The 6,396-nt window shown below is 41.2% G+C and overlaps 1 non-coding gene across 1 annotated transcript; it reads left to right on the top strand.

Annotated features, from left to right (window-relative positions):
• The first annotated feature begins 5,067 nt into the window (after positions 1-5,067).
• Positions 5,068-5,179, top strand: LOC141662243 (small nucleolar RNA R71). The gene has a single exon (XR_012550366.1). It is a non-coding gene; the product is annotated as a small nucleolar RNA R71 (small nucleolar RNA).
• The last annotated feature ends 1,217 nt before the right edge of the window (positions 5,180-6,396 follow it).

The following is a 6,396-nucleotide window of genomic DNA, read 5'->3' as shown; positions in this document are numbered from 1 at the left end:
TTCCCCCCTTAAACTGCCTTTTATTTTTTCCCAAAATCGGGACACGGCGCGGCCGCGCGCTGGGATGGCGCGGCCGTGCGCTACTTCTGCCGAACCGGCACGGTCGCGCGTTATAACAGCGTGGGCGCGCGGTGTTTCTGTGTAAATGGTGTGGCCGCGCACCAGGCTTCTGTAGTCAGCCTGAATTTTTCCATTTTTTCCACTTTTTTGATTTTTTTGTGATTTTCTCTTTTCTTCTTGCTTCCTCTACTTACTAATGTACAACAAACTTGGGTTGCCTCCCAAGAAGCGCTTCTTTTACGTCGCTAGCTCGACGTAGAATCTTGAGATCATGTGGACAATAAAACGGCACTAACCACTTCGCGGTTTGCCGTGTCACCATAATAATGCTTCAACCGTTGACCATTTACCTTGAATGCTTGGTCCGGATCATTCTAAAAAATTTCCACCGCTCCATGTGAAAACATAGTTTTGATTATGAAGGGCCCTGACCATCTTGACTTCAACTTTCAAGGAAAAAGACGGAAACGAGAGTTGAATAAAAGAACTTGTTGCCTTGGCACAAATTTCTTGAGCACTAGACCCCTATCGTGCCACCTCTTGACTTTCTCCTTATACATCTTGTTGTTTTCATAAGCTTGAAGTCGAAACTCGTCAAGTTCATTCAATTGAAGCATCCTCTTCTTTCCAGCCGCATCCAAGTCCAGATTCAATATCTTCAAAGCCCAATATGCTTTATGCTCGAGCTCCACAGGAAAATGACACCCCTTACCATAAACCAATTGAAATGGCGATATTCTCAAAGGAGTCTTATATGTTGTTCTATACGCCCAAACAGCTTCATCAAGCTTTAAAGACCAATTATTCCTTGATGGACATACCACTTTCTCCAAAATGCGGTTGATCTCTCTGTTAGATACCTCAGCTTGACCATTTGTCTGAGGATAATAAGCTGTAGCGATGCAATGATTCACATTATACCTTTTCATCATAGCAGTGAACTTGCGATTGCAAAAATGCGTCCCCTCATCACTGATTATGACTCTTGGAGTTCCAAACTTTGTGAATATCTGTTTGTACAGAAAATTAAGCACTACTTTCGCATCATTTGTTGGTAACGCCTTAACTTCAACCTATTTCGACACATAATCAACTGCCAACAAGATATACTGATTGTTACAAGACGAGACAAATGGCCCCATGAAGTCAATTCCCCAAACATCGAAGACCTCAACCTCGAGAAGCACATTAAGAGGCATCTCATCCCTTTTAGACATATTACCCACACGTTGACATCGATCACATTTCAAAACGAACTGATGAGCATCTTTAAACAATGTTGGCCAAAAGAAACCTGCTTGAAGAACACGAGTTGTTGTCTTTTCTTCACCATAATGTCCTCCATAAGCCGTTGAGTGGCAATCTCGCAAGATCTCCATCCCCCCCCCCCCCCCGTTTTGATGTAAGGAATACATCTGCTGATGATTTGGTCAGCTCCTTGGCCAAAAAAAACGGCTCATCCCACATATACCACTTCACCTCATGAAGAAACTTCTTCCTTTAAGCATAAGATAAGTCGGGAGACATGATATTACTCACAAGATAGTTCACAATGTCTGCAAACTACGGTTCTTCTTCTTGCACTCCAAACAGCTGCTCGTCGAGAAAAGACTCATTTATCAATATCTTGTCCAATGAAGTAGCAATAGGATTCTCTAAACATGAGAGATGATCAGCAACTTGATTTTCAGTTCCTCTTTTGTCCTTGATCTCTAGTTCAAATTCTTGGAGCAAAAGAACCCATCGAATCAATCTAGGCTTTGAGTCCTTCTTTGAGATGAGATATCGAATGGCGGCGTGATCAGTGAAAACTGTCACCTTAGTCCAGAGTTGATAAGATCGAAATTTCTCAAAACCGTAGACAATAGCCAAAAGTTCTTTCTCCGTAGTAATGTAATTCAATTGAGCACCATTTAGAGTCTTACTAGTGTAGTAGACCACATGAAATATATTGTTCTTTTCTGTCCAAGAACTGCTCCAACTGCATAGTCACTTGCATCACACATCATCTCAAAAGGCTCATTCCAATCAGGTGCAGTTATGACAGGTGCTGTAATTAGACTCTTCTTTAATATCTCAAAAGCTGCAAGGCACTCGTCATCGAATTTAAAAGGAACATATTTCTCTAACAGATTGCACAAAGGCTTTGAAATTTTCGAGAAGTCTTTGATAAAAATGCCTGTAGAAACCCGCATAACCAAGAAAACTGCGAATCCCCTTAACATAAATAGGTGGAGGAAGATTCTCAATGACCCCCACCTTGGCTTTATCCACCTCTAGACCTTTATTAGAAACCTTGTGCCCGAGAATAATGCCTTGACGCACCATAAAATGACATTTCTCCCGATTGAGAACCAGATTGGTCTCAACACACCTCTTGAGAACGTGTCCCAGATTCTGCAAGAATTCATCAAAAGAATCGCCAAAGACTAAGAAGTCGTCCATGAACACCTCCACATTCTGGACAATCATGTCAGAAAAGATGGCCATCATACATCTCTGAAATGTGGCTGGTGCACCACACAAACCAAAAGAAACTCATATGAATGCGAAAGTACCAAATGGAAAAGTAAAGGTAGTCTTCTCCTGATCTTCCGGAGCGATACAAATCTGATTGTAACCCGAATAGCCATCCAGAAGACAGTAATACTCATGATCGGTCAACCTGTCAAGCATCTGATCAATGAAGGGCAATGGAAAGTGATCCTTCCTAGTGGCTTTGTTCAGCTTCAGATAGTACATGCAAACTCTCCAACCCGTGACTGTTCTGGTAGGGATAAGCTCATTCATTTCATTTGCTACCACAGTAATTTCACCTTTCTTTGGTACACATTGAACCGGGCTTACCCATGAACTGTCAGAGATAGGATAGATGATCCCTACATCTAGCCACTTCAGAATTTCCTTCTTCACTACTTCCTTCATGATAGGATTAAGTCTTCTTTGATGCTCGACTGTAGGCTTGCTACCTTCCTCTAGCAGAATTTTATGCATACAGTAAGAAAGGCTGATCCCCTTGATATCTGCTATAGTCCATCCAATTGCCGACTTGAACTCTCTCAAGATCCTCAAAAGCTTTTCCTCATCACTACCTGAAAGGTCAGATGCAATAATAACAGGCAGAGTAGATGCATCACCTAAAAACGCATACCTCAAATGCTCAGGTAAAGGCTTAAGCTACAGAGATGGAGCTTCCTCAATAGAAGGCTTGAGGCTTTTAGGAGCTTTGTTTAATTCTTCAATTCCAAGAGATTCAAAAGGCATATCAATCTTCCTTTTCCAAGGAAAAGCATTCAAATATTGCAATTTCTCTTCACCTTCATCATCTTCACTGTCTGAATTTCCCAGTAAGGCTTTTTCAAGGGCATCAGACCTTAGCAATTGATCAAGTTTCGATGTGACCACCGAATTGACCAACTCCACTTTTAAGCACTCCTTATTATCAGTAGGAAAATTCATAGCATTGAACACATTAAAGGTAACGTCCTGATCCGGCACTCGTATTGTAAGCTCACCCTTCTGCACATCGATCAAGGTTCAGCCAGTTGCCAAGAAAGGTCTTCCCAAGATTATAGGAATATTCTTATCATCTTCGAAATCAAGAATTACAAAATCAGCAGGAAATATGAGTTTATCAACCTTGACCAAGACATCCTCCACAATACCTCACGGATATGTAATAGAACGGTCGGCCAACTGCAAAGTCATATATGTCGGTTTAGGATTAGGTAGATCCAACTGCTTGAAGATTGACAAAGGCATCAAATTGATGCTAGCTCCCAAATCACATAAACTTCTGTCAAAAGACACTTTTCCAATAGTACATGGAATAGTGAAGCTTCCTGGATCTTTAAGCTTCGGAGGTAACTTCTGTTGCAGTACAACAGTGCATTCCACCGTGAGAGCGACGGTCTCTAAATCATCTAGCTTCACCTTCCGAGATAGAATACCTTTCATAAACTTTGCATAACTAGGCATCTGCTCGAGAGCCTCAGCGAAAGGTATGTTGATATGAAGTTTCTTGAACACCTCCAGAAACTTCTCATATTGTTTGTCCATCTTTTTCTTCTGCAGCCGCTTAGGAAAAGGCGGTGGAGAATAGATCTGTTTTTCCCCTGTATTACCCTTAGGAGGAGTGTGCTCAACAGTAGTCTTCCTTGGTTCCACTTCTTCATCCTGCTGCTTTGCTTCTTTCTAAGCCCCAGCTTCTTCAGTCAACTCTTGGATTTGTTTGGGATTCGCAACCTTCCCAGACCTCAAAGTGATTGCCTTTACTTACTCCTTAGCTTCCTTCTTTCCTGGTACTTCAGTGTCACTAGGCAATGTACCAGGTTGATGATTTAGCAAGGCATTGGCAATTTGCCCAATCTGATTTTCCAAGGTCTTGATAAAAACAGCTTGACTCTTGCACATAAGCTTCAACTCCTCTAATTCAGATTTTTCATTAGCTTGTTGCAGCTGGAGTTGTTGTCTTGGGGCATACTGCGATTGCTGAAATCAGGGGGGTTGTACTGTTTAGATGGATACTGCTGATAAGGTTGTTGAACCGCATTATGAGCGTTGCTCCAACTGAAATTAGGATGATTGCGGTTGTTAGGATGATAGGTGGCTGGCACAGGTTGCTGCGATCGTTGGAAGTTGCTCACGAACTGAGCCGATTCGCTAGAAATTGGGCATTGATCAGTCTCATGGGCACCAGCATAAAGCTCACAAACACTAGTGATTTGATTAACTCCATAATTAGCCAAAGTGTCCACCTTCATTGTCAAAACCTTAAGTTGGGCAGCGATAGCAGTTGCTGCGTCCAACTCCAGAATTCCTGCTAATTTTCCATGAGTCAGTCTCTGGGAAGGATTCTGGTACTCATTTGTAGCCATCAGTTCAATAAGTTTATAAGCTTTATCGTAGCTCTTAGCCCACAAGGCCCCTCCTGATGCTACATCAAGCATGGGTCTAGAAGTAGCACCCAATCCATTATAGAAATATTTGATAATCATCCAATCAGGCATGTCATGGTGTGGGCACTTCCTTAACATCTCCTTGTATCGATCCCAAGCCTCACACAAAGATTCTCCAGTTTGTTGAGCAAACTGATTAGAAGCATTGCATTCCTGATTGCTGTAGTCTTCTCCATGGGGAAGAATTTAGTGAGAAACTTTTGAGCAAGATCTTCCCAAGTGGTGATAGACCCTGCTGGTAGAGAATGTAACCAGCACTTAGCTTTGTCCCTCAGAGAGAACGGGAAGAGTCGTAGCTTAATAGCATCCTTAGTCACATCGTTGAATTTGAAAGTGTCGCAGATCTCAATAAAATCCCTGATGTGCATGTTGGGGTCTTCAGTAGGAGAACCCCCAAACTGAACTGAGTTCTGTATCATCTGAATCGTGCTCGACTTAATCTCAAAAGTGTTAGCCCTGATGGCTGGTCTGATGATGCTAGACTGAATGTCATTAATCTTAGGCTTAGAATAATCCATCAAAGCCTTCGGATTTTCTGCTTGATCACCTATAGCTACTACAATTGGCTCTTAAACTTTCTCTTCTTCCTCTAACTTCTTTTCTTCCTCAAAAACTTCCCTACAAATTACCACAAGTTCTTCCTCGTCTTTATCCATTGTTCTCTTATGAGTACGCGAACGCGTATGCATACACCCTCGCTAGAGTACCTGAAACCAGACAAGGAACAAATAAGTAACAATGTCCGAGTCAATGAACTTTAACGACCACTGATGGAAAGTACATAAACTATAAATTAACACTGCAGTCCCCGGCTGCGGCGCCAAAAACTTCTTAGTCGTCAAACACGCGCTAATAATACACGCAAGTATACGAGTTCGCAAGTAGTATAGAATCTTTTCTAGTTCATTCCCACATAGACTGTATTGGTTAACTATTTAATTTATGCACTTAAGCAACAATGTATGGTTATTATCCAATGCTAAGACTATAACAAATTAAGATTGTTTATAACTAAGAATTACGCTAACAATTATAACTACGAGAATAAGATTGACTGAATTGATATATATGACAAACATGGGATTCTAACTTCATTAAATACTTCATTCAATGGCTTTATTATTCTTAACCTTAGCATGCAATGGTGATGACACTAATCAGATAACACGAAACTGATAAACACCAACTTTCGTTGCACGAGTACCATTCTACCAGACATCCATAAAAGAGATAGAAGTTGAATAGGCACCAATTATATTGAGACCCTATATGTCTATAGAATTTGACAACATAACGGTTTAAGCACAAATTATCTATCTTGATTACATAGGGCAAGTAAGATGGTTAAAATTACCTACGAATCATGCATAACACATAC

The sequence above is a fragment of the Apium graveolens genome, chromosome 5 (genome assembly GCF_009905375.1).
Source record: "Apium graveolens cultivar Ventura chromosome 5, ASM990537v1, whole genome shotgun sequence".
Taxonomy (NCBI): domain Eukaryota; kingdom Viridiplantae; phylum Streptophyta; class Magnoliopsida; order Apiales; family Apiaceae; genus Apium; species Apium graveolens.
Note: the sequence above shows the minus strand (reverse complement) of the source record. Positions and strands in the feature narration are given on the sequence as shown.